The 25,825-nt window shown below is 63.5% G+C and overlaps 7 non-coding genes across 7 annotated transcripts; all 7 read left to right on the top strand.

Annotated features, from left to right (window-relative positions):
* Positions 1-1,449: 1,449 nt before the first annotated feature.
* On the top strand, positions 1,450-1,568 carry LOC142873111 (5S ribosomal RNA). Its single transcript, XR_012921163.1, has one exon. It is a non-coding gene; the product is annotated as a 5S ribosomal RNA (ribosomal RNA).
* Positions 1,569-5,100: 3,532 nt separating this feature from the next.
* LOC142873100 (5S ribosomal RNA) lies at positions 5,101-5,219 on the top strand. The gene has a single exon (XR_012921157.1). It is a non-coding gene; the product is annotated as a 5S ribosomal RNA (ribosomal RNA).
* Positions 5,220-8,755: 3,536 nt separating this feature from the next.
* On the top strand, positions 8,756-8,874 carry LOC142873088 (5S ribosomal RNA). The gene has a single exon (XR_012921152.1). It is a non-coding gene; the product is annotated as a 5S ribosomal RNA (ribosomal RNA).
* Positions 8,875-12,411: 3,537 nt separating this feature from the next.
* On the top strand, positions 12,412-12,530 carry LOC142873082 (5S ribosomal RNA). The gene has a single exon (XR_012921150.1). It is a non-coding gene; the product is annotated as a 5S ribosomal RNA (ribosomal RNA).
* A 3,535-nt stretch (positions 12,531-16,065) lies between these two features.
* On the top strand, positions 16,066-16,184 carry LOC142873081 (5S ribosomal RNA). Its single transcript, XR_012921149.1, has one exon. It is a non-coding gene; the product is annotated as a 5S ribosomal RNA (ribosomal RNA).
* A 3,523-nt stretch (positions 16,185-19,707) lies between these two features.
* On the top strand, positions 19,708-19,826 carry LOC142873080 (5S ribosomal RNA). Its single transcript, XR_012921148.1, has one exon. It is a non-coding gene; the product is annotated as a 5S ribosomal RNA (ribosomal RNA).
* Positions 19,827-23,365: 3,539 nt separating this feature from the next.
* LOC142873079 (5S ribosomal RNA) lies at positions 23,366-23,484 on the top strand. Its single transcript, XR_012921147.1, has one exon. It is a non-coding gene; the product is annotated as a 5S ribosomal RNA (ribosomal RNA).
* The last annotated feature ends 2,341 nt before the right edge of the window (positions 23,485-25,825 follow it).

Genomic DNA, 25,825 nt, shown 5'->3' with positions numbered 1-25,825 from the left:
TCTCTTGCGGGTGACTCTTTAAGGTCTGGCCCCTGGATGGAGGGGCACCAGGAGTAGAGGAGCAGGAAGGGGAAGGGGGTGGCCATGCGAGGGGACACTTTCAGGCCAAGTCCCAGCTTCAGCCTGATCCTCCTGGGAACCCCGGGGTGTACGTCACACCTCCTGGTTGTCCCGCTCTGAGACAAGGGCTCTGAGACAAGGAGCCGGGCTTCGCATTCCCCCAGCAGCCAGTCGTGGGCTGAGGACACCTGGGGCGTTGGGAACTCCCTGGCTTCTCCTTGGCTTAACATCTGGAGCTGCTTGTGAATCGTGCCGCCACACACACCCGAGTGCAGGTGTCTTCTGCACAGACTGCGGGCCTCGCTCTTCTGAATGCCGCTAGCTCGCCACCCACCCACGGGTGAACCTGGTCAGGGTACTTTCTCTCGGGGGCAGACTCTGATCCTGGCGGGCTACCGGTGTTTCTGTTTGCTCGTTTCTTTCTTCCATTTCGGGAAAGGCTTCCTTACTGGGTGTGGAAATCTCCTATGCCTTTCCTCGCCTATTCTGTCAGCTTTAAAATTCTCTTTCAGTTGCCACCCTCACAGATGGATTAGGAAACTCTTTCCGGTGCACTCATTAGTGAAATGACCTCAATGAAGCTGGAATCCAATATCTAATCGCCGATTTTTAGCGAGTCCACACGCCAGGGTGGTCGGGGTCCAATGCAGCCCCGGCCAGGCCCAGGCCCCTTGGACTGGGCCACAGGAGGACACAGAGGAGGGTCCCGGCCCCCACGGTCGCGTTGCCGGCAGTTCTCCAAGGGCTTGGGCGTTTTCCAGAGGTAGGAGATGGAGGGGACTGATTTCTTCAGCGCCCCACAAACCACGCCACCCCACCCATGGGACACATCCCTAGAGAGAGAGAGAGACGCCCCATACACTCGCTCCCCTCCCCCATGCGCTGTGCCCCAGCCCAGCCCGGGGGAATAGGCGGCAGCCCACCAACAGGGTGGGGGGCGCAGCTGAAAGGAGTTGTCGGGGATGGCGGACCCTGCCTGGGGTCAAAGGGCGGGCGACCCGCGCGTGCGCAATCGGCGGCGGCGGCGGCGGCGGCGGCGGCCACGAGCTGGGGGTGGGCCAGGCGAGGAGAGGAAGGGGGCTGGAAGGTCTCCACCTTGGCGAGTCCAGCCGTGGAGGCGCATCTTGTGTGAGTGTGAGTGAGTGAGTGTGAGTGTGTGTGTGTGTGTGTGTAGAGAGAGACAGCCCCCCACCCCGGCCCGCCGCTCCCTGCCCGCCCCGCCCCGCCTGTCACCCCCGTCCCTCGGAGCCCGCCGGACCCGGCCGGTGAACTCAACAGGCCCGGCCCGGTGCGGGACAGCGCCGGCGCGGGGCCTGGGGCGGGGGGAGGAGGCGGCGGGGAAGCGCAGAGAGGCTCGGCTTCTTGAGCGGGGCAGGGGCGCCCTCTGCCGTCTAGGGCCACACCACCCTGAACGCGCCCGATCTCGTCTGGTCTCGGAAGCTAAGCAGGGTCGGGCCTGGTTAGTACTTGGATGGGAGACCGCCTGGGAATACCGGGTGCCGTAGGCTGCTTCTTTTTTTTTTTTTTGTTTTGCCTCTTGTTCTGTCCCCTTTCTGGGAGCGAGTCGGCGGCCCGGGGTGGGGGTCATCCCCACCCTCAGCGCCCGCCGCGGTGCCTGGCGCCCCAGCCCGCACCGTGGGGCCTCCTCTTGTCCCAAGCCGCGACACCGCCGTCACGCGGCAGCATGCGTGGCTTCTGGACTGTCAGGTCTCAGACCAAAGGTCTGCTCTGTGGGAACCGACACGCTGGAGGAAACCTTGAGAGTCTGAGAGGGGAGGGAGTTCCAGAAGAAGGCCAGGATGTCATTTTGAGGGAGTATGTGACCAGAACTCGTCCCGTTGCTTTTGGGGTTCTATGGGCTACACGTAGGAATCTTTGGTGGTGGCACCTGATGTTGGGGGATCCGGAGTCACACCCAGACCTGCTCCACAGGCCTCCTTTTACTTTTCTCTTCGGATTCATTATGTTTAAAAAGTGTCTCTTATCTCTATGATTGCATTTTCTTTTCTCTCTCTTTTCAAGCAGATGATGGGAGTCCAAGTATTAAGGTGACATGTGTTGCCCGTGCCCCCCTCCCCCCTGTGTTCTTATTCATTTACCTCTGATGTTGTTCCAGCGTATTGTGGGGGTACCAATGTTAAGGTCGGGTACGTTGCCCTCTCCCAGCCTCCCCCCTCGGGTCAGAGCCTCAAGTGCGCCCATCCCCCAGTCGGTGCGCACCCACCCCATTCCTAATGGAGGTGTATGCCCATCCCCTCCCCCCACCCGCCCGACACCCACCCGATGAAGGTGATTCCTCTGTGTCCACTTAGGTGTCCATCGGTTCGTACCCATTTGCTGGTGAGCGCGAGCACGTGGTGCTCGTGTGTCCATTCTTGGGCTACCTGGCTTACTGGAACGGGTTCCAGCTCTGGCCAGGAGAACCACGAGAGGTGCCCTCTCACCGCTGCTCCTCCTAGCTGAATAGCACTCCGTGGTGTCCACGCGCCACATTTCATTTACGCACTCGTGGGTCGATGGGCACTCGGGTCGCTTCCAGGTCTTTGCGATTGTGACTTGTGCCCTGACTCTAACCCTAACCCTTACCCAGCCCGTCTCCTCCTCGGCCCCTGCCTGACTGACTCCTTCCCGCCCGGCCTGTAACCTGTCACCGTCCTCTGCCCCTGCCTGACACGCTCCTCCCCGCCCGGGCCGTCACCGTCCTCGGCCCCTGCCTGACGGGGCTCCTCCGTCGCCTGGGCCTTCCAAGGGCTTGGTGTGGACGCTGGTTCCAGGACGCCCTCCCAGGAACCCGGTAGCAGGGCGGCCGCAGCGTCTCGCGCCACCCAACCGTCCGCCGGCCGGCGGCCGGCGCTAAGTGGCCTGCGGGGGACGTGCCCCCACTGTGGGGCGGGCGCCCAGCCTGGTGTCTTCTCTGAGGCCCCGTGGCTGCTTTTCCCCCCCGCAAGGGGAGAGCCGCGGAGGTGGGGACCGCCTCCTCGTGGGGACGTACACCCAGCTCTCCACGTCGGATTCCGGGGCTCTCTGTCCTGCCAGAAGGCCCAGCTGGCCTGCGGGTCCTTAGAGTGGCAAAAACATCCGAAAACTGAGATTGAGGGTCCGGTGGTTGTCTGCACTTTTGTGCTGGGCACCCCAGGGAGGCCCGGGGGCTGGCTGGACAACGCGGTCTGCTGGGCAGGGGGGGGGTTTGGAGGAGCAACTGATGCCCTTTGCACTTTGGGTAGCAAGTGTCTGAGGTGTCTCTGAGCCCTGCGCCATGTCGGGGGGTGGGGTGGGGGGGTGGGAGTTCGGGGGGGGTGGAAGAGCAGGAGGAGGAGGAGGAGGAGGTGGGAAGGGCCGTGGCCTGCAGTCGTGTTCCCGGGGTGGCTTCTTCCACAGGCTGCTTGGCCTGGGCTCCCTGCACCTGGGCCTTTGGAGGACTGGCCCTGTGCTTGCCAACGCTTCCCCTGCAGGGACCCAGAGCTGGGAGGTTGCATCTCTCAGCCCTGGGTCGAGCAGAGCCCCAGCGGGCCATGCCCACAACCTCTCTCAGCACGGGTCCCCCAGAAGGCTCCTTTGGGACCAGGATTCTCTTGCGGGTGACTCTTTAAGGTCTGGCCCCTGGATGGAGGGGCACCAGGAGTAGAGGAGCAGGAAGGGGAAGGGGGTGGCCATGCGAGGGGACACTTTCAGGCCAAGTCCCAGCTTCAGCCTGATCCTCCTTTGAACCCCGGGGTGTACGTCACACCTCCTGGTTGTCCCGCTCTGAGACAAGGGCTCTGAGACAAGGAGCCGGGCTTCGCATTCCCCCAGCAGCCAGTCGTGGGCTGAGGACACCTGGGGCGTTGGGAACTCCCTGGCTTCTCCTTGGCTTAACATCTGGAGCTGCTTGTGAATCGTGCCGCCACACACACCCGAGTGCAGGTGTCTTCTGCACAGACTGCGGGCCTCGCTCTTCTGAATGCCGCTAGCTCGCCACCCACCCACGGGTGAACCTGGTCAGGGTACTTTCTCTCGGGGGCAGACTCTGATCCTGGCGGGCTACCGGTGTTTCTGTTTGCTCGTTTCTTTCTTCCATTTCGGGAAAGGCTTCCTTACTGGGTGTGGAAATCTCCTATGCCTTTCCTCGCCTATTCTGTCAGCTTTAAAATTCTCTTTCAGTTGCCACCCTCACAGATGGATTAGGAAACTCTTTCCGGTGCACTCATTAGTGAAATGACCTCAATGAAGCTGGAATCCAATATCTAATCGCCGATTTTTAGCGAGTCCACACGCCAGGGTGGTCGGGGTCCAATGCAGCCCCGGCCAGGCCCAGGCCCCTTGGACTGGGCCACAGGAGGACACAGAGGAGGGTCCCGGCCCCCACGGTCGCGTTGCCGGCAGTTCTCCAAGGGCTTGGGCGTTTTCCAGAGGTAGGAGATGGAGGGGACTGATTTCTTCAGCGCCCCACAAACCACGCCACCCCACCCATGGGACACATCCCTAGAGAGAGAGAGAGACGCCCCATACACTCGCTCCCCTCCCCCATGCGCTGTGCCCCAGCCCGGGCCCGGGGGAATAGGCGGCAGCCCACCCACAGGGTGGGGGGCGCAGCTGAAAGGGGTTGTCGGGGATGGCGGACCCTGCCTGGGGTCAAAGGGCGGGCGACCCGCGCGTGCGCAATCGGCGGCGGCGGCGGCGGCGGCGGCGGCGGCGGCGGCGGCCACGAGCTGGGGGTGGGCCAGGCGAGGAGAGGAAGGGGGCTGGAAGGTCTCCACCTTGGCGAGTCCAGCCGTGGAGGCGCATCTTGTGTGAGTGTGAGTGAGTGAGTGTGAGTGTGTGTGTGTGTGTGTGTGTGTGTGTGTAGAGAGAGACAGCCCCCCACCCCGGCCCGCCGCTCCCTGCCCGCCCCGCCCCGCCTGTCACCCCCGTCCCTCGGAGCCCGCCGGACCCGGCCGGTGAACTCAACAGGCCCGGCCCGGTGCGGGACAGCGCCAGCGCGGGGCCTGGGGCGGGGGGAGGAGGCGGCGGGGAAGCGCAGAGAGGCTCGGCTTCTTGAGCGGGGCAGGGGCGCCCTCTGCCGTCTAGGGCCACACCACCCTGAACGCGCCCGATCTCGTCTGGTCTCGGAAGCTAAGCAGGGTCGGGCCTGGTTAGTACTTGGATGGGAGACCGCCTGGGAATACCGGGTGCCGTAGGCTTCTTCTTTTTTTTTTTTTTGTTTTGCCTCTTGTTCTGTCCCCTTTCTGGGAGCGAGTCGGCGGCCCGGGGTGGGGGTCATCCCCACCCTCAGCGCCCGCCGCGGTGCCTGGCGCCCCAGCCCGCACCGTGGGGCCTCCTCTTGTCCCAAGCCGCGACACCGCCGTCACGCGGCAGCATGCGTGGCTTCTGGACTGTCAGGTCTCAGACCAAAGGTCTGCTCTGTGGGAACCGACACGCTGGAGGAAACCTTGAGAGTCTGAGAGGGGAGGGAGTTCCAGAAGAAGGCCAGGATGTCATTTTGAGGGAGTATGTGACCAGAACTCGTCCCGTTGCTTTTGGGGTTCTATGGGCTACACGTAGGAATCTTTGGTGGTGGCACCTGATGTTGGGGGATCCGGAGTCACACCCAGACCTGCTCCACAGGCCTCCTTTTACTTTTCTCTTCGGATTCATTATGTTTAAAAAGTGTCTCTTATCTCTATGATTGCATTTTCTTTTCTCTCTCTTTTCAAGCAGATGATGGGAGTCCAAGTATTAAGGTGACATGTGTTGCCCGTGCCCCCCTCCCCCCTGTGTTCTTATTCATTTACCTCTGATGTTGTTCCAGCGTATTGTGGGGGTACCAATGTTAAGGTCGGGTACGTTGCCCTCTCCCAGCCTCCCCCCTCGGGTCAGAGCCTCAAGTGCGCCCATCCCCCAGTCGGTGCGCACCCACCCCATTCCTAATGGAGGTGTATGCCCATCCCCTCCCCCCACCCGCCCGACACCCACCCGATGAAGGTGATTCCTCTGTGTCCACTTAGGTGTCCATCGGTTCGTACCCATTTGCTGGTGAGCGCGAGCACGTGGTGCTCGTGTGTCCATTCTTGGGCTACCTGGCTTACTGGAACGGGTTCCAGCTCTGGCCAGGAGAACCACGAGAGGTGCCCTCTCACCGCTGCTCCTCCTAGCTGAATAGCACTCCGTGGTGTCCACGCGCCACATTTCATTTACGCACTCGTGGGTCGATGGGCACTCGGGTCGCTTCCAGGTCTTTGCGATTGTGACTTGTGCCCTGACTCTAACCCTAACCCTTACCCAGCCCGTCTCCTCCTCGGCCCCTGCCTGACTGACTCCTTCCCGCCCGGCCTATCACCTGTCACCGTCCTCTGCCCCTGCCTGACACGCTCCTCCCCGCCCGGGCCGTCACCGTCCTCGGCCCCTGCCTGACGGGGCTCCTCCGTCGCCTGGGCCTTCCAAGGGCTTGGTGTGGATGCTGGTTCCAGGACGCCCTCCCAGGGACCCGGTAGCAGGGCGGCCGCAGCGTCTCGCGCCACCCAACCGTCCGCCGGCCGGCGGCCGGCGCTAAGTGGCCTGCGGGGGACGTGCCCCCACTGTGGGGCGGGCGCCCAGCCTGGTGTCTTCTCTGAGGCCCCGTGGCTGCTTTTCCCCCCCGCAAGGGGAGAGCCGCGGAGGTGGGGACCGCCTCCTCGTGGGGACGTACACCCAGCTCTCCACGTCGGATTCCGGGGCTCTCTGTCCTGCCAGAAGGCTCAGCTGGCCTGCGGGACCTTAGAGTGGCAAAAACATCCGAAAACTGAGATTGAGGGTCCGGTGGTTGTCTGCACTTTTGTGCTGGGCACCCCAGGGAGGCCCGGGGGCTGGCTGGACAACGCGGTCTGCTGGGCAGGGGGGGGGTTTGGAGGAGCAACTGATGCCCTTTGCACTTTGGGTAGCAAGTGTCTGAGGTGTCTCTGAGCCCTGCGCCATGTCGGGGGGTGGGGTGGGGGGGTGGGAGGTCGGGGGGGGGTGGAGGAGCAGGAGGAGGAGGAGGAGGAGGTGGGAAGGGCCGTGGCCTGCAGTCGTGTTCCCGGGGTGGCTTCTTCCACAGGCTGCTTGGCCTGGGCTCCCTGCACCTGGGCCTTTGGAGGACTGGCCCTGTGCTTGCCAACGCTTCCCCTGCAGGGACCCAGAGCTGGGAGGTTGCATCTCTCAGCCCTGGGTCGGGCAGAGCCCCAGCGGGCCATGCCCACAACCTCTCTCAGCACGGGTCCCCCAGAAGGCTCCTTTGGGACCAGGATTCTCTTGCGGGTGACTCTTTAAGGTCTGGCCCCTGGATGGAGGGGCACCAGGAGTAGAGGAGCAGGAAGGGGAAGGGGGTGGCCATGCGAGGGGACACTTTCAGGCCAAGTCCCAGCTTCAGCCTGATCCTCCTGGGAACCCCGGGGTGTACGTCACACCTCCTGGTTGTCCCGCTCTGAGACAAGGGCTCTGAGACAAGGAGCCGGGCTGCGCATTCCCCCAGCAGCCAGTCGTGGGCTGAGGACACCTGGGGCGTTGGGAACTCCCTGGCTTCTCCTTGGCTTAACATCTGGAGCTGCTTGTGAATCGTGCCGCCACACACACCCGAGTGCAGGTGTCTTCTGCACAGACTGCGGGCCTCGCTCTTCTGAATGCCGCTAGCTCGCCACCCACCCACGGGTGAACCTGGTCAGGGTACTTTCTCTCGGGGGCAGACTCTGATCCTGGCGGGCTACCGGTGTTTCTGTTTGCTCGTTTCTTTCTTCCATTTCGGGAAAGGCTTCCTTACTGGGTGTGGAAATCTCCTATGCCTTTCCTCGCCTATTCTGTCAGCTTTAAAATTCTCTTTCAGTTGCCACCCTCACAGATGGATTAGGAAACTCTTTCCGGTGCACTCATTAGTGAAATGACCTCAATGAAGCTGGAATCCAATATCTAATCGCCGATTTTTAGCGAGTCCACACGCCAGGGTGGTCGGGGTCCAATGCAGCCCCGGCCAGGCCCAGGCCCCTTGGACTGGGCCACAGGAGGACACAGAGGAGGGTCCCGGCCCCCACGGTCGCGTTGCCGGCAGTTCTCCAAGGGCTTGGGCATTTTCCAGAGGTAGGAGATGGAGGGGACTGATTTCTTCAGCGCCCCACAAACCACGCCACCCCACCCATGGGACACATCCCTAGAGAGAGAGAGAGACGCCCCATACACTCGCTCCCCTCCCCCATGCGCTGTGCCCCAGCCCGGGCCCGGGGGAATAGGCGGCAGCCCACCCACAGGGTGGGGGGCGCAGCTGAAAGGGGTTGTCGGGGATGGCGGCCCCTGCCTGGGGTCAAAGGGCGGGCGACCCGCGCGTGCGCAATCGGCGGCGGCGGCGGCGGCGGCGGCGGCGGGCCACGAGCTGGGGGTGGGCCAGGCGAGGAGAGGAAGGGGGCTGGAAGGTCTCCACCTTGGCGAGTCCAGCCGTGGAGGCGCATCTTGTGTGAGTGTGAGTGAGTGAGTGTGAGTGTGAGTGTGTGTGTGTGTGTGTGTGTGTGTGTGTAGAGAGAGACAGCCCCCCACCCCGGCCCGCCGCTCCCTGCCCGCCCCGCCCCGCCCCGCCTGTCACCCCCGTCCCTCGGAGCCCGCCGGACCCGGCCGGTGAACTCAACAGGCCCGGCCCGGTGCGGGTCAGCGCCGGCGCGGGGCCTGGGGCGGGGGGAGGAGGCGGCGGGGAAGCGCAGAGAGGCTCGGCTTCTTGAGCGGGGCAGGGGCGCCCTCCGCCGTCTAGGGCCACACCACCCTGAACGCGCCCGATCTCGTCTGGTCTCGGAAGCTAAGCAGGGTCGGGCCTGGTTAGTACTTGGATGGGAGACCGCCTGGGAATACCGGGTGCCGTAGGCTTCTTCTTTTTTTTTTTTTTTGTTTTGCCTCTTGTTCTGTCCCCTTTCTGGGAGCGAGTCGGCGGCCCGGGGTGGGGGTCACCCCCACCCTCAGCGCCCGCCGCGGTGCCTGGCGCCCCAGCCCGCACCGTGGGGCCTCCTCTTGTCCCAAGCCGCGACACCGCCGTCACGCGGCAGCATGCGTGGCTTCTGGACTGTCAGGTCTCAGACCAAAGGTCTGCTCTGTGGGAACCGACACGCTGGAGGAAACCTTGAGAGTCTGAGAGGGGAGGGAGTTCCAGAAGAAGGCCAGGATGTCATTTTGAGGGAGTATGTGACCAGAACTCGTCCCGTTGCTTTTGGGGTTCTATGGGCTACACGTAGGAATCTTTGGTGGTGGCACCTGATGTTGGGGGATCCGGAGTCACACCCAGACCTGCTCCACAGGCCTCCTTTTACTTTTCTCTTCGGATTCATTATGTTTAAAAAGTGTCTCTTATCTCTATGATTGCATTTTCTTTTCTCTCTCTTTTCAAGCAGATGATGGGAGTCCAAGTATTAAGGTGACATGTGTTGCCCGTGCCCCCCTCCCCCCTGTGTTCTTATTCATTTACCTCTGATGTTGTTCCAGCGTATTGTGGGGGTACCAATGTTAAGGTCGGGTACGTTGCCCTCTCCCAGCCTCCCCCCTCGGGTCAGAGCCTCAAGTGCGCCCATCCCCCAGTCGGTGCGCACCCACCCCATTCCTAATGGAGGTGTATGCCCATCCCCTCCCCCCACCCGCCCGACACCCACCCGATGAAGGTGATTCCTCTGTGTCCACTTAGGTGTCCATCGGTTCGTACCCATTTGCTGGTGAGCGCGAGCACGTGGTGCTCGTGTGTCCATTCTTGGGCTACCTGGCTTACTGGAACGGGTTCCAGCTCTGGCCAGGAGAACCACGAGAGGTGCCCTCTCACCGCTGCTCCTCCTAGCTGAATAGCACTCCGTGGTGTCCACGCGCCACATTTCATTTACGCACTCGTGGGTCGATGGGCACTCGGGTCGCTTCCAGGTCTTTGCGATTGTGACTTGTGCCCTGACTCTAACCCTAACCCTTACCCAGCCCGTCTCCTCCTCGGCCCCTGCCTGACTGACTCCTTCCCGCCCGGCCTATCACCTGTCACCGTCCTCTGCCCCTGCCTGACACGCTCCTCCCCGCCCGGGCCGTCACCGTCCTCGGCCCCTGCCTGACGGGGCTCCTCCGTCGCCTGGGCCTTCCAAGGGCTTGGTGTGGATGCTGGTTCCAGGACGCCCTCCCAGGGACCCGGTAGCAGGGCGGCCGCAGCGTCTCGCGCCACCCAACCGTCCGCCGGCCGGCGGCCGGCGCTAAGTGGCCTGCGGGGGACGTGCCCCCACTGTGGGGCGGGCGCCCAGCCTGGTGTCTTCTCTGAGGCCCCGTGGCTGCTTTTCCCCCCCGCAAGGGGAGAGCCGCGGAGGTGGGGACCGCCTCCTCGTGGGGACGTACACCCAGCTCTCCACGTCGGATTCCGGGGCTCTCTGTCCTGCCAGAAGGCTCAGCTGGCCTGCGGGACCTTAGAGTGGCAAAAACATCCGAAAACTGAGATTGAGGGTCCGGTGGTTGTCTGCACTTTTGTGCTGGGCACCCCAGGGAGGCCCGGGGGCTGGCTGGACAACGCGGTCTGCTGGGCAGGGGGGGGGTTTGGAGGAGCAACTGATGCCCTTTGCACTTTGGGTAGCAAGTGTCTGAGGTGTCTCTGAGCCCTGCGCCATGTCGGGGGGTGGGGTGGGGGGGTGGGAGGTCGGGGGGGGGTGGAGGAGCAGGAGGAGGAGGAGGAGGAGGTGGGAAGGGCCGTGGCCTGCAGTCGTGTTCCCGGGGTGGCTTCTTCCACAGGCTGCTTGGCCTGGGCTCCCTGCACCTGGGCCTTTGGAGGACTGGCCCTGTGCTTGCCAACGCTTCCCCTGCAGGGACCCAGAGCTGGGAGGTTGCATCTCTCAGCCCTGGGTCGGGCAGAGCCCCAGCGGGCCATGCCCACAACCTCTCTCAGCACGGGTCCCCCAGAAGGCTCCTTTGGGACCAGGATTCTCTTGCGGGTGACTCTTTAAGGTCTGGCCCCTGGATGGAGGGGCACCAGGAGTAGAGGAGCAGGAAGGGGAAGGGGGTGGCCATGCGAGGGGACACTTTCAGGCCAAGTCCCAGCTTCAGCCTGATCCTCCTGGGAACCCCGGGGTGTACGTCACACCTCCTGGTTGTCCCGCTCTGAGACAAGGGCTCTGAGACAAGGAGCCGGGCTGCGCATTCCCCCAGCAGCCAGTCGTGGGCTGAGGACACCTGGGGCGTTGGGAACTCCCTGGCTTCTCCTTGGCTTAACATCTGGAGCTGCTTGTGAATCGTGCCGCCACACACACCCGAGTGCAGGTGTCTTCTGCACAGACTGCGGGCCTCGCTCTTCTGAATGCCGCTAGCTCGCCACCCACCCACGGGTGAACCTGGTCAGGGTACTTTCTCTCGGGGGCAGACTCTGATCCTGGCGGGCTACCGGTGTTTCTGTTTGCTCGTTTCTTTCTTCCATTTCGGGAAAGGCTTCCTTACTGGGTGTGGAAATCTCCTATGCCTTTCCTCGCCTATTCTGTCAGCTTTAAAATTCTCTTTCAGTTGCCACCCTCACAGATGGATTAGGAAACTCTTTCCGGTGCACTCATTAGTGAAATGACCTCAATGAAGCTGGAATCCAATATCTAATCGCCGATTTTTAGCGAGTCCACACGCCAGGGTGGTCGGGGTCCAATGCAGCCCCGGCCAGGCCCAGGCCCCTTGGACTGGGCCACAGGAGGACACAGAGGAGGGTCCCGGCCCCCACGGTCGCGTTGCCGGCAGTTCTCCAAGGGCTTGGGCATTTTCCAGAGGTAGGAGATGGAGGGGACTGATTTCTTCAGCGCCCCACAAACCACGCCACCCCACCCATGGGACACATCCCTAGAGAGAGAGAGAGACGCCCCATACACTCGCTCCCCTCCCCCATGCGCTGTGCCCCAGCCCGGGCCCGGGGGAATAGGCGGCAGCCCACCCACAGGGTGGGGGGCGCAGCTGAAAGGGGTTGTCGGGGATGGCGGCCCCTGCCTGGGGTCAAAGGGCGGGCGACCCGCGCGTGCGCAATCGGCGGCGGCGGCGGCGGCGGCGGCGGCGGGCCACGAGCTGGGGGTGGGCCAGGCGAGGAGAGGAAGGGGGCTGGAAGGTCTCCACCTTGGCGAGTCCAGCCGTGGAGGCGCATCTTGTGTGAGTGTGAGTGAGTGAGTGTGAGTGTGAGTGTGTGTGTGTGTGTGTGTGTGTGTGTGTAGAGAGAGACAGCCCCCCACCCCGGCCCGCCGCTCCCTGCCCGCCCCGCCCCGCCCCGCCTGTCACCCCCGTCCCTCGGAGCCCGCCGGACCCGGCCGGTGAACTCAACAGGCCCGGCCCGGTGCGGGTCAGCGCCGGCGCGGGGCCTGGGGCGGGGGGAGGAGGCGGCGGGGAAGCGCAGAGAGGCTCGGCTTCTTGAGCGGGGCAGGGGCGCCCTCCGCCGTCTAGGGCCACACCACCCTGAACGCGCCCGATCTCGTCTGGTCTCGGAAGCTAAGCAGGGTCGGGCCTGGTTAGTACTTGGATGGGAGACCGCCTGGGAATACCGGGTGCCGTAGGCTTCTTCTTTTTTTTTTTTTTTGTTTTGCCTCTTGTTCTGTCCCCTTTCTGGGAGCGAGTCGGCGGCCCGGGGTGGGGGTCACCCCCACCCTCAGCGCCCGCCGCGGTGCCTGGCGCCCCAGCCCGCACCGTGGGGCCTCCTCTTGTCCCAAGCCGCGACACCGCCGTCACGCGGCAGCATGCGTGGCTTCTGGACTGTCAGGTCTCAGACCAAAGGTCTGCTCTGTGGGAACCGACACGCTGGAGGAAACCTTGAGAGTCTGAGAGGGGAGGGAGTTCCAGAAGAAGGCCAGGATGTCATTTTGAGGGAGTATGTGACCAGAACTCGTCCCGTTGCTTTTGGGGTTCTATGGGCTACACGTAGGAATCTTTGGTGGTGGCACCTGATGTTGGGGGATCCGGAGTCACACCCAGACCTGCTCCACAGGCCTCCTTTTACTTTTCTCTTCGGATTCATTATGTTTAAAAAGTGTCTCTTATCTCTATGATTGCATTTTCTTTTCTCTCTCTTTTCAAGCAGATGATGGGAGTCCAAGTATTAAGGTGACATGTGTTGCCCGTGCCCCCCTCCCCCCTGTGTTCTTATTCATTTACCTCTGATGTTGTTCCAGCGTATTGTGGGGGTACCAATGTTAAGGTCGGGTACGTTGCCCTCTCCCAGCCTCCCCCCTCGGGTCAGAGCCTCAAGTGCGCCCATCCCCCAGTCGGTGCGCACCCACCCCGTTCCTAATGGAGGTGTATGCCCATCCCCTCCCCCCACCCGCCCGACACCCACCCGATGAAGGTGATTCCTCTGTGTCCACTTAGGTGTCCATCGGTTCGTACCCATTTGCTGGTGAGCGCGAGCACGTGGTGCTCGTGTGTCCATTCTTGGGCTACCTGGCTTACTGGAACGGGTTCCAGCTCTGGCCAGGAGAACCACGAGAGGTGCCCTCTCACCGCTGCTCCTCCTAGCTGAATAGCACTCCGTGGTGTCCACGCGCCACATTTCATTTACGCACTCGTGGGTCGATGGGCACTCGGGTCGCTTCCAGGTCTTTGCGATTGTGACTTGTGCCCTGACTCTAACCCTAACCCTTACCCAGCCCGTCTCCTCCTCGGCCCCTGCCTGACTGACTCCTTCCCGCCCGGCCTGTCACCTGTCACCGTCCTCTGCCCCTGCCTGACACGCTCCTCCCCGCCCGGGCCGTCACCGTCCTCGGCCCCTGCCTGACGGGGCTCCTCCGTCGCCTGGGCCTTCCAAGGGCTTGGTGTGGACGCTGGTTCCAGGACGCCCTCCCAGGAACCCGGTAGCAGGGCGGCCGCAGCGTCTCGCGCCACCCAACCGTCCGCCGGCCGGCGGCCGGCGCTAAGTGGCCTGCGGGGGACGTGCCCCCACTGTGGGGCGGGCGCCCAGCCTGGTGTCTTCTCTGAGGCCCCGTGGCTGCTTTTCCCCCCCGCAAGGGGAGAGCCGCGGAGGTGGGGACCGCCTCCTCGTGGGGACGTACACCCAGCTCTCCACGTCGGATTCCGGGGCTCTCTGTCCTGCCAGAAGGCCCAGCTGGCCTGCGGGTCCTTAGAGTGGCAAAAACATCCGAAAACTGAGATTGAGGGTCCGGTGGTTGTCTGCACTTTTGTGCTGGGCACCCCAGGGAGGCCCGGGGGCTGGCTGGACAACGCGGTCTGCTGGGCACGGGGGGGGGGTTTGGAGGAGCAACTGATGCCCTTTGCACTTTGGGTAGCAAGTGTCTGAGGTGTCTCTGAGCCCTGCGCCATGTCGGGGGGTGGGGTGGGGGGGTGGGAGGTCGGGGGGGGTGGAGGAGCAGGAGGAGGAGGAGGAGGAGGTGGGAAGGGCCGTGGCCTGCAGTCGTGTTACCGGGGTGGCTTCTTCCACAGGCTGCTTGGCCTGGGCTCCCTGCACCTGGGCCTTTGGAGGACTGGCCCTGTGCTTGCCAACGCTTCCCCTGCAGGGACCCAGAGCTGGGAGGTTGCATCTCTCAGCCCTGGGTCGGGCAGAGCCCCAGCGGGCCATGCCCACAACCTCTCTCAGCACGGGTCCCCCAGAAGGCTCCTTTGGGACCAGGATTCTCTTGCGGGTGACTCTTTAAGGTCTGGCCCCTGGATAGAGGGGCACCAGGAGTAGAGGAGCAGGAAGGGGAAGGGGGTGGCCATGCGAGGGGACACTTTCAGGCCAAGTCCCAGCTTCAGCCTGATCCTCCTGGGAACCCCGGGGTGTACGTCACACCTCCTGGTTGTCCCGCTCTGAGACAAGGGCTCTGAGACAAGGAGCCGGGCTTCGCATTCCCCCAGCAGCCAGTCGTGGGCTGAGGACACCTGGGGCGTTGGGAACTCCCTGGCTTCTCCTTGGCTTAACATCTGGAGCTGCTTGTGAATCGTGCCGCCACACACACCCGAGTGCAGGTGTCTTCTGCACAGACTGCGGGCCTCGCTCTTCTGAATGCCGCTAGCTCGCCACCCACCCACGGGTGAACCTGGTCAGGGTACTTTCTCTCGGGGGCAGACTCTGATCCTGGCGGGCTACCGGTGTTTCTGTTTGCTCGTTTCTTTCTTCCATTTCGGGAAAGGCTTCCTTACTGGGTGTGGAAATCTCCTATGCCTTTCCTCGCCTATTCTGTCAGCTTTAAAATTCTCTTTCAGTTGCCACCCTCACAGATGGATTAGGAAACTCTTTCCGGTGCACTCATTAGTGAAATGACCTCAATGAAGCTGGAATCCAATATCTAATCGCCGATTTTTAGCGAGTCCACACGCCAGGGTGGTCGGGGTCTAATGCAGCCCCGGCCAGGCCCAGGCCCCTTGGACTGGGCCACAGGAGGACCCAGAGGAGGTTCCCGGCCCCCACGGTCGCGTTGCCGGCAGTTCTCCAAGGGCTTGGGCGTTTTCCAGAGGTAGGAGATGGAGGGGACTGATTTCTTCAGCGCCCCACAAACCACGCCACCCCACCCATGGGACACATCCCTAGAGAGAGAGAGAGACGCCCCATACACTCGCTCCCCTCCCCCATGCGCTGTGCCCCAGCCCGGGCCCGGGGGAATAGGCGGCAGCCCACCCACAGGGTGGGGGGCGCAGCTGAAAGGGGTTGTGGGGATGGCGGGCCCTGCCAGGGGTCAAAGGGCGGGCGACCCGCGCGTGCGCAATCGGCGGCGGCGGCGGCGGCGGCGGCGGCGGCGGCGGCGGCCACGAGCTGGGGGTGGGCCAGGCGAGGAGAGGAAGGGGGCTGGAAGGTCTCCACCTTGGCGAGTCCAGCCGTGGAGGCGCATCTTGTGTGAGTGTGAGTGTGAGTGTGTGTGTGTGTGTGTGTGTGTGTGTGTATAGAGAGACAGCCCCCCACCCCGGCCCGCCGCTCCCTGCCCGCCCCGCCCCGCCCCGCCCCGCTGTCACCCCCGTCCCTCGGAGCCCGCCGGACCCGGCCGGTGAACTCAACAGGCCCGGCCCGGTGCGGGTCAGCGCCGGCGCGGGGCCTTGGGCGGGGGGAGGAGGCGGCGGGGAAGCGCAGAGAGGCTCGGCTTCTTGAGCGGGGCAGGGGCGCCCTCCGCCGTCTAGGGCCACACCACCCTGAACGCGCCCGATCTCGTCTGGTCTCGGAAGCTAAGCAGGGTCGGGCCTGGTTAGTACTTGGATGGGAGACCGCCTGGGAATACCGGGTGCCGTAGGCTTCTTCTTTTTTTTTTTTTTGTTTTGCCTCTTGTTCTGTCCCCTTTCTGGGAGCGAGTCGGCGGCCCGGGGTGGGGGTCACCCCCACCCTCAGCGCCCGCCGCGGTGCCTGGCGCCCCAGCCCGCACCGTGGGGCCTCCTCTTGTCCCAAGCCGCGACACCGCCGTCACGCGGCAGCATGCGTGGCTTCTGGACTGTCAGGTCTCAGACCAAAGGTCTGCTCTGTGGGAACCGACACGCTGGAGGAAACCTTGAGAGTCTGAGAGGGGAGGGAGTTCCAGAAGAAGGCCAGGATGTCATTTTGAGGGAGTATGTGACCAGAACTCGTCCCATTGCTTTTGGGGTTCTATGGGCTACACGTAGGAATCTTTGGTGGTGGCACCTGATGTTGGGGGATCCGGAGTCACACCCAGACCTGCTCCACAGGCCTCCTTTTACTTTTCTCTTCGGATTCATTATGTTTAAAAAGTGTCTCTTATCTCTATGATTGCATTTTCTTTTCTCTCTCTTTTCAAGCAGATGATGGGAGTCCAAGTATTAAGGTGACATGTGTTGCCCGTGCCCCCCTCCCCCCTGTGTTCTTATTCATTAACCTCTGATGTTGTTCCAGCGTATTGTGGGGGTACCAATGTTAAGGTCGGGTACGTTGCCCTCTCCCAGCCTACCCCCTCGGGTCAGAGCCTCAAGTGCGCCCATCCCCCAGTCGGTGCGCACCCACCCCGTTCCTAATGGAGGTGTATGCCCATCCCCTCCCCCCACCCGCCCGACACCCACCCGATGAAGGTGATTCCTCTGTGTCCACTTAGGTGTCCATCGGTTCGTACCCATTTGCTGGTGAGCGCGAGCACGTGGTGCTCGTGTGTCCATTCTTGGGCTACCTGGCTTACTGGAACGGGTTCCAGCTCTGGCCAGGAGAACCACGAGAGGTGCCCTCTCACCGCTGCTCCTCCTAGCTGAATAGCACTCCGTGGTGTCCACGCGCCACATTTCATTTACGCACTCGTGGGTCCATGGGCACTCGGGTCGCTTCCAGGTCTTTGCGATTGTGACTTGTGCCCTGACTCTAACCCTAACCCTTACCCAGCCCGTCTCCTCCTCAGTCCCTGCCTGACTGACTCCTTCCCGCCCGGCCTGTCACCTGTCACCGTCCTCTGCCCCTGCCTGACACGCTCCTCCCCGCCCGGGCCGTCACCGTCCTCGGCCCCTGCCTGACGGGGCTCCTCCGTCGCCTGGGCCTTCCAAGGGCTTGGTGTGGACGCTGGTTCCAGGACGCCCTCCCAGGGACCCGGTAGCAGGGCGGCCGCAGCGTCTCGCGCCACCCAACCGTCCGCCGGCCGGTGGCCGGCGCTAAGTGGCCTGCGGGGGACGTGCCCCCACTGTGGGGCGGGCGCCCAGCCTGGTGTCTTCTCTGAGGCCCCGTGGCTGCTTTTCCCCCCCGCAAGGGGAGAGCCGCGGAGGTGGGGACCGCCTCCTCGTGGGGACGTACACCCAGCTCTCCACGTCGGATTCCGGGGCTCTCTGTCCTGCCAGAAGGCCCAGCTGGCCTGCGGGTCCTTAGAGTGGCAAAAACATCCGAAAACTGAGATTGAGGGTCCGGTGGTTGTCTGCACTTTTGTGCTGGGCACCCCAGGGAGGCCCGGGGGCTGGCTGGACAACGCGGTCTGCTGGGCAGGGGGGGGGGTTTGGAGGAGCAACTGATGCCCTTTGCACTTTGGGTAGCAAGTGTCTGAGGTGTCTCTGAGCCCTGCGCCATGTCGGGGGGTGGGGTGGGGGGGTGGGAGGTCGGGGGGGGGTGGAGGAGCAGGAGGAGGAGGAGGAGGAGGTGGGAAGGGCCGTGGCCTGCAGTCGTGTTCCCGGGGTGGCTTCTTCCACAGGCTGCTTGGCCTGGGCTCCCTGCACCTGGGCCTTTGGAGGACTGGCCCTGTGCTTGCCAACGCTTCCCCTGCAGGGACCCAGAGCTGGGAGGTTGCATCTCTCAGCCCTGGGTCGGGCAGAGCCCCAGCGGGCCATGCCCACAACCTCTCTCAGCACGGGTCCCCCAGAAGGCTCCTTTGGGACCAGGATTCTCTTGCGGGTGACTCTTTAAGGTCTGGCCCCTGGATGGAGGGGCACCAGGAGTAGAGGAGCAGGAAGGGGAAGGGGGTGGCCATGCGAGGGGACACTTTCAGGCCAAGTCCCAGCTTCAGCCTGATCCTCCTGGGAACCCCGGGGTGTACGTCACACCTCCTGGTTGTCCCGCTCTGAGACAAGGGCTCTGAGACAAGGAGCCGGGCTTCGCATTCCCCCAGCAGCCAGTCGTGGGCTGAGGACACCTGGGGCGTTGGGAACTCCCTGGCTTCTCCTTGGCTTAACATCTGGAGCTGCTTGTGAATCGTGCCGCCACACACACCCGAGTGCAGGTGTCTTCTGCACAGACTGCGGGCCTCGCTCTTCTGAATGCCGCTAGCTCGCCACCCACCCACGGGTGAACCTGGTCAGGGTACTTTCTCTCGGGGGCAGACTCTGATCCTGGCGGGCTACCGGTGTTTCTGTTTGCTCGTTTCTTTCTTCCATTTCGGGAAAGGCTTCCTTACTGGGTGTGGAAATCTCCTATGCCTTTCCTCGCCTATTCTGTCAGCTTTAAAATTCTCTTTCAGTTGCCACCCTCACAGATGGATTAGGAAACTCTTTCCGGTGCACTCATTAGTGAAATGACCTCAATGAAGCTGGAATCCAATATCTAATCGCCGATTTTTAGCGAGTCCACACGCCAGGGTGGTCGGGGTCCAATGCAGCCCCGGCCAGGCCCAGGCCCCTTGGACTGGGCCACAGGAGGACACAGAGGAGGGTCCCGGCCCCCACGGTCGCGTTGCCGGCAGTTCTCCAAGGGCTTGGGCGTTTTCCAGAGGTAGGAGATGGAGGGGACTGATTTCTTCAGCGCCCCACAAACCACGCCACCCCACCCATGGGACACATCCCTAGAGAGAGAGAGAGACGCCCCATACACTCGCTCCCCTCCCCCATGCGCTGTGCCCCAGCCCGGGCCCGGGGGAATAGGTGGCAGCCCACCCACAGGGTGGGGGGCGCAGCTGAAAGGGGTTGTGGGGATGGCGGCCCCTGCCTGGGGTCAAAGGGCGGGCGACCCGCGCGTGCGCAATCGGCGGCGGCGGCGGCGGCGGCGGCGGCGGCGGCCACGAGCTGGGGGTGGGCCAGGCGAGGAGAGGAAGGGGGCTGGAAGGTCTCCACCTTGGCGAGTCCAGCCGTGGAGGCGCATCTTGTGTGAGTGTGAGTGAGTGAGTGTGAGTGTGTGTGTGTGTGTGTGTGTGTGTATAGAGAGACAGCCCCCCACCCCGGCCCGCCGCTCCCTGCCCGCCCCGCCCCGCCTGTCACCCCCGTCCCTCGGAGCCCGCCGGACCCGGCCGGTGAACTCAACAGGCCCGGCCCGGTGCGGGTCAGCGCCGGCGCGGGGCCTGGGGCGGGGGGAGGAGGCGGCGGGGAAGCGCAGAGAGGCTCGGCTTCTTGAGCGGGGCAGGGGCGCCCTCCGCCGTCTAGGGCCACACCACCCTGAACGCGCCCGATCTCGTCTGGTCTCGGAAGCTAAGCAGGGTCGGGCCTGGTTAGTACTTGGATGGGAGACCGCCTGGGAATACCGGGTGCCGTAGGCTTCTTCTTTTTTTTTTTTTTGTTTTGCCTCTTGTTCTGTCCCCTTTCTGGGAGCGAGTCGGCGGCCCGGGGTGGGGGTCACCCCCACCCTCAGCGCCCGCCGCGGTGCCTGGCGCCCCAGCCCGCACCGTGGGGCCTCCTCTTGTCCCAAGCCGCGACACCGCCGTCACGCGGCAGCATGCGTGGCTTCTGGACTGTCAGGTCTCAGACCAAAGGTCTGCTCTGTGGGAACCGACACGCTGGAGGAAACCTTGAGAGTCTGAGAGGGGAGGGAGTTCCAGAAGAAGGCCAGGATGTCATTTTGAGGGAGTATGTGACCAGAACTCGTCCCGTTGCTTTTGGGGTTCTATGGGCTACACGTAGGAATCTTTGGTGGTGGCACCTGATGTTGGGGGATCCGGAGTCACACCCAGACCTGCTCCACAGGCCTCCTTTTACTTTTCTCTTCGGATTCATTATGTTTAAAAAGTGTCTCTTATCTCTATGATTGCATTTTCTTTTCTCTCTCTTTTCAAGCAGATGATGGGAGTCCAAGTATTAAGGTGACATGTGTTGCCCGTGCCCCCCTCCCCCCTGTGTTCTTATTCATTTACCTCTGATGTTGTTCCAGCGTATTGTGGGGGTACCAATGTTAAGGTCGGGTACGTTGCCCTCTCCCAGCCTCCCCCCTCGGGTCAGAGCCTCAAGTGCGCCCATCCCCCAGTCGGTGCGCACCCACCCCGTTCCTAATGGAGGTGTATGCCCATCCCCTCCCCCCACCCGCCCGACACCCACCCGATGAAGGTGATTCCTCTGTGTCCACTTAGGTGTCCATCGGTTCGTACCCATTTGCTGGTGAGCGCGAGCACGTGGTGCTCGTGTGTCCATTCTTGGGCTACCTGGCTTACTGGAACGGGTTCCAGCTCTGGCCAGGAGAACCACGAGAGGTGCCCTCTCACCGCTGCTCCTCCTAGCTGAATAGCACTCCGTGGTGTCCACGCGCCACATTTCATTTACGCACTCGTGGGTCGATGGGCACTCGGGTCGCTTCCAGGTCTTTGCGATTGTGACTTGTGCCCTGACTCTAACCCTAACCCTTACCCAGCCCGTCTCCTCCTCGGCCCCTGCCTGACTGACTCCTTCCCGCCCGGCCTGTCACCTGTCACCGTCCTCTGCCCCTGCCTGACACGCTCCTCCCCGCCCGGGCCGTCACCGTCCTCGGCCCCTGCCTGACGGGGCTCCTCCGTCGCCTGGGCCTTCCAAGGGCTTGGTGTGGACGCTGGTTCCAGGACGCCCTCCCAGGAACCCGGTAGCAGGGCGGCCGCAGCGTCTCGCGCCACCCAACCGTCCGCCGGCCGGCGGCCGGCGCTAAGTGGCCTGCGGGGGACGTGCCCCCACTGTGGGGCGGGCGCCCAGCCTGGTGTCTTCTCTGAGGCCCCGTGGCTGCTTTTCCCCCCCGCAAGGGGAGAGCCGCGGAGGTGGGGACCGCCTCCTCGTGGGGACGTACACCCAGCTCTCCACGTCGGATTCCGGGGCTCTCTGTCCTGCCAGAAGGCCCAGCTGGCCTGCGGGTCCTTAGAGTGGCAAAAACATCCGAAAACTGAGATTGAGGGTCCGGTGGTTGTCTGCACTTTTGTGCTGGGCACCCCAGGGAGGCCCGGGGGCTGGCTGGACAACGCGGTCTGCTGGGCAGGGGGGGGGTTTGGAGGAGCAACTGATGCCCTTTGCACTTTGGGTAGCAAGTGTCTGAGGTGTCTCTGAGCCCTGCGCCATGTCGGGGGGTGGGGTGGGGGGGTGGGAGGTCGGGGGGGGGTGGAGGAGCAGGAGGAGGAGGAGGAGGAGGTGGGAAGGGCCGTGGCCTGCAGTCGTGTTCCCGGGGTGGCTTCTTCCACAGGCTGCTTGGCCTGGGCTCCCTGCACCTGGGCCTTTGGAGGACTGGCCCTGTGCTTGCCAACGCTTCCCCTGCAGGGACCCAGAGCTGGGAGGTTGCATCTCTCAGCCCTGGGTCGGGCAGAGCCCCAGCGGGCCATGCCCACAACCTCTCTCAGCACGGGTCCCCCAGAAGGCTCCTTTGGGACCAGGATTCTCTTGCGGGTGACTCTTTAAGGTCTGGCCCCTGGATGGAGGGGCACCAGGAGTAGAGGAGCAGGAAGGGGAAGGGGGTGGCCATGCGAGGGGACACTTTCAGGCCAAGTCCCAGCTTCAGCCTGATCCTCCTGGGAACCCCGGGGTGTACGTCACACCTCCTGGTTGTCCCGCTCTGAGACAAGGGCTCTGAGACAAGGAGCCGGGCTTCGCATTCCCCCAGCAGCCAGTCGTGGGCTGAGGACACCTGGGGCGTTGGGAACTCCCTGGCTTCTCCTTGGCTTAACATCTGGAGCTGCTTGTGAATCGTGCCGCCACACACACCCGAGTGCAGGTGTCTTCTGCACAGACTGCGGGCCTCGCTCTTCTGAATGCCGCTAGCTCGCCACCCACCCACGGGTGAACCTGGTCAGGGTACTTTCTCTCGGGGGCAGACTCTGATCCTGGCGGGCTACCGGTGTTTCTGTTTGCTCGTTTCTTTCTTCCATTTCGGGAAAGGCTTCCTTACTGGGTGTGGAAATCTCCTATGCCTTTCCTCGCCTATTCTGTCAGCTTTAAAATTCTCTTTCAGTTGCCACCCTCACAGATGGATTAGGAAACTCTTTCCGGTGCACTCATTAGTGAAATGACCTCAATGAAGCTGGAATCCAATATCTAATCGCCGATTTTTAGCGAGTCCACACGCCAGGGTGGTCGGGGTCCAATGCAGCCCCGGCCAGGCCCAGGCCCCTTGGACTGGGCCACAGGAGGACCCAGAGGAGGGTCCTGGCCCCCACGGTCGCGTTGCCTGCAGTTCTCCAAGGGCTTGGGCGTTTTCCAGAGGTAGGAGATGGAGGGGACTGATTTCTTCAGCGCCCCACAAACCACGCCACCCCACCCATGGGACACATCCCTAGAGAGAGAGAGAGACGCCCCATACACTCGCTCCCCTCCCCCATGCGCTGTGCCCCAGCCCGGGCCCGGGGGAATAGGCGGCAGCCCACCCACAGGGTGGGGGGCGCAGCTGAAAGGGGTTGTGGGGATGGCGGCCCCTGCCTGGGGTCAAAGGGCGGGCGACCCGCGCGTGCGCAATCGGCGGCGGCGGCGGCGGCGGCGGCGGCGGCGGCGGCGGCCACGAGCTGGGGGTGGGCCAGGCGAGGAGAGGAAGGGGGCTGGAAGGTCTCCACCTTGGCGAGTCCAGCCGTGGAGGCGCATCTTGTGTGAGTGTGAGTGAGTGAGTGTGAGTGTGTGTGTGTGTGTGTGTGTGTGTGTATAGAGAGACAGCCCCCCACCCCGGCCCGCCGCTCCCTGCCCGCCCCGCCCCGCCCCGCCCCGCTGTCACCCCCGTCCCTCGGAGCCCGCCGGACCCGGCCGGTGAACTCAACAGGCCCGGCCCGGTGCGGGTCAGCGCCGGCGCGGGGCCTTGGGCGGGGGGAGGAGGCGGCGGGGAAGCGCAGAGAGGCTCGGCTTCTTGAGCGGGGCAGGGGCGCCCTCCGCCGTCTAGGGCCACACCACCCTGAACGCGCCCGATCTCGTCTGGTCTCGGAAGCTAAGCAGGGTCGGGCCTGGTTAGTACTTGGATGGGAGACCGCCTGGGAATACCGGGTGCCGTAGGCTTCTTCTTTTTTTTTTTTTTGTTTTGCCTCTTGTTCTGTCCCCTTTCTGGGAGCGAGTCGGCGGCCCGGGGTGGGGGTCACCCCCACCCTCAGCGCCCGCCGCGGTGCCTGGCGCCCCAGCCCGCACCGTGGGGCCTCCTCTTGTCCCAAGCCGCGACACCGCCGTCACGCGGCAGCATGCGTGGCTTCTGGACTGTCAGGTCTCAGACCAAAGGTCTGCTCTGTGGGAACCGACACGCTGGAGGAAACCTTGAGAGTCTGAGAGGGGAGGGAGTTCCAGAAGAAGGCCAGGATGTCATTTTGAGGGAGTATGTGACCAGAACTCGTCCCGTTGCTTTTGGGGTTCTATGGGCTACACGTAGGAATCTTTGGTGGTGGCACCTGATGTTGGGGGATCCGGAGTCACACCCAGACCTGCTCCACAGGCCTCCTTTTACTTTTCTCTTCGGATTCATTATGTTTAAAAAGTGTCTCTTATCTCTATGATTGCATTTTCTTTTCTCTCTCTTTTCAAGCAGATGATGGGAGTCCAAGTATTAAGGTGACATGTGTTGCCCGTGCCCCCCTCCCCCCTGTGTTCTTATTCATTTACCTCTGATGTTGTTCCAGCGTATTGTGGGGGTACCAATGTTAAGGTCGGGTACGTTGCCCTCTCCCAGCCTCCCCCCTCGGGTCAGAGCCTCAAGTGCGCCCATCCCCCAGTCGGTGCGCACCCACCCCGTTCCTAATGGAGGTGTATGCCCATCCCCTCCCCCCACCCGCCCGACACCCACCCGATGAAGGTGATTCCTCTGTGTCCACTTAGGTGTCCATCGGTTCGTACCCATTTGCTGGTGAGCGCGAGCACGTGGTGCTCGTGTGTCCATTCTTGGGCTACCTGGCTTACTGGAACGGGTTCCAGCTCTGGCCAGGAGAACCACGAGAGGTGCCCTCTCACCGCTGCTCCTCCTAGCTGAATAGCACTCCGTGGTGTCCACGCGCCACATTTCATTTACGCACTCGTGGGTCGATGGGCACTCGGGTCGCTTCCAGGTCTTTGCGATTGTGACTTGTGCCCTGACTCTAACCCTAACCCTTACCCAGCCCGTCTCCTCCTCGGCCCCTGCCTGACTGACTCCTTCCCGCCCGGCCTGTCACCTGTCACCGTCCTCTGCCCCTGCCTGACACGCTCCTCCCCGCCCGGGCCGTCACCGTCCTCGGCCCCTGCCTGACGGGGCTCCTCCGTCGCCTGGGCCTTCCAAGGGCTTGGTGTGGACGCTGGTTCCAGGACGCCCTCCCAGGAACCCGGTAGCAGGGCGGCCGCAGCGTCTCGCGCCACCCAACCGTCCGCCGGCCGGCGGCCGGCGCTAAGTGGCCTGCGGGGGACGTGCCCCCACTGTGGGGCGGGCGCCCAGCCTGGTGTCTTCTCTGAGGCCCCGTGGCTGCTTTTCCCCCCCGCAAGGGGAGAGCCGCGGAGGTGGGGACCGCCTCCTCGTGGGGACGTACACCCAGCTCTCCACGTCGGATTCCGGGGCTCTCTGTCCTGCCAGAAGGCCCAGCTGGCCTGCGGGTCCTTAGAGTGGCAAAAACATCCGAAAACTGAGATTGAGGGTCCGGTGGTTGTCTGCACTTTTGTGCTGGGCACCCCAGGGAGGCCCGGGGGCTGGCTGGACAACGCGGTCTGCTGGGCAGGGGGGGGGTTTGGAGGAGCAACTGATGCCCTTTGCACTTTGGGTAGCAAGTGTCTGAGGTGTCTCTGAGCCCTGCGCCATGTCGGGGGGTGGGGTGGGGGGGTGGGAGGTCGGGGGGGGGTGGAGGAGCAGGAGGAGGAGGAGGAGGAGGTGGGAAGGGCCGTGGCCTGCAGTCGTGTTCCCGGGGTGGCTTCTTCCACAGGCTGCTTGGCCTGGGCTCCCTGCACCTGGGCCTTTGGAGGACTGGCCCTGTGCTTGCCAACGCTTCCCCTGCAGGGACCCAGAGCTGGGAGGTTGCATCTCTCAGCCCTGGGTCGGGCAGAGCCCCAGCGGGCCATGCCCACAACCTCTCTCAGCACGGGTCCCCCAGAAGGCTCCTTTGGGACCAGGATTCTCTTGCGGGTGACTCTTTAAGGTCTGGCCCCTGGATGGAGGGGCACCAGGAGTAGAGGAGCAGGAAGGGGAAGGGGGTGGCCATGCGAGGGGACACTTTCAGGCCAAGTCCCAGCTTCAGCCTGATCCTCCTGGGAACCCCGGGGTGTACGTCACACCTCCTGGTTGTCCCGCTCTGAGACAAGGGCTCTGAGACAAGGAGCCGGGCTTCGCATTCCCCCAGCAGCCAGTCGTGGGCTGAGGACACCTGGGGCGTTGGGAACTCCCTGGCTTCTCCTT

This window comes from Microcebus murinus, chromosome 9, assembly GCF_040939455.1.
Source record: "Microcebus murinus isolate Inina chromosome 9, M.murinus_Inina_mat1.0, whole genome shotgun sequence".
Lineage (NCBI taxonomy): Eukaryota > Metazoa > Chordata > Mammalia > Primates > Cheirogaleidae > Microcebus > Microcebus murinus.
This window is presented reverse-complemented; position numbering and strand designations above follow the sequence as displayed.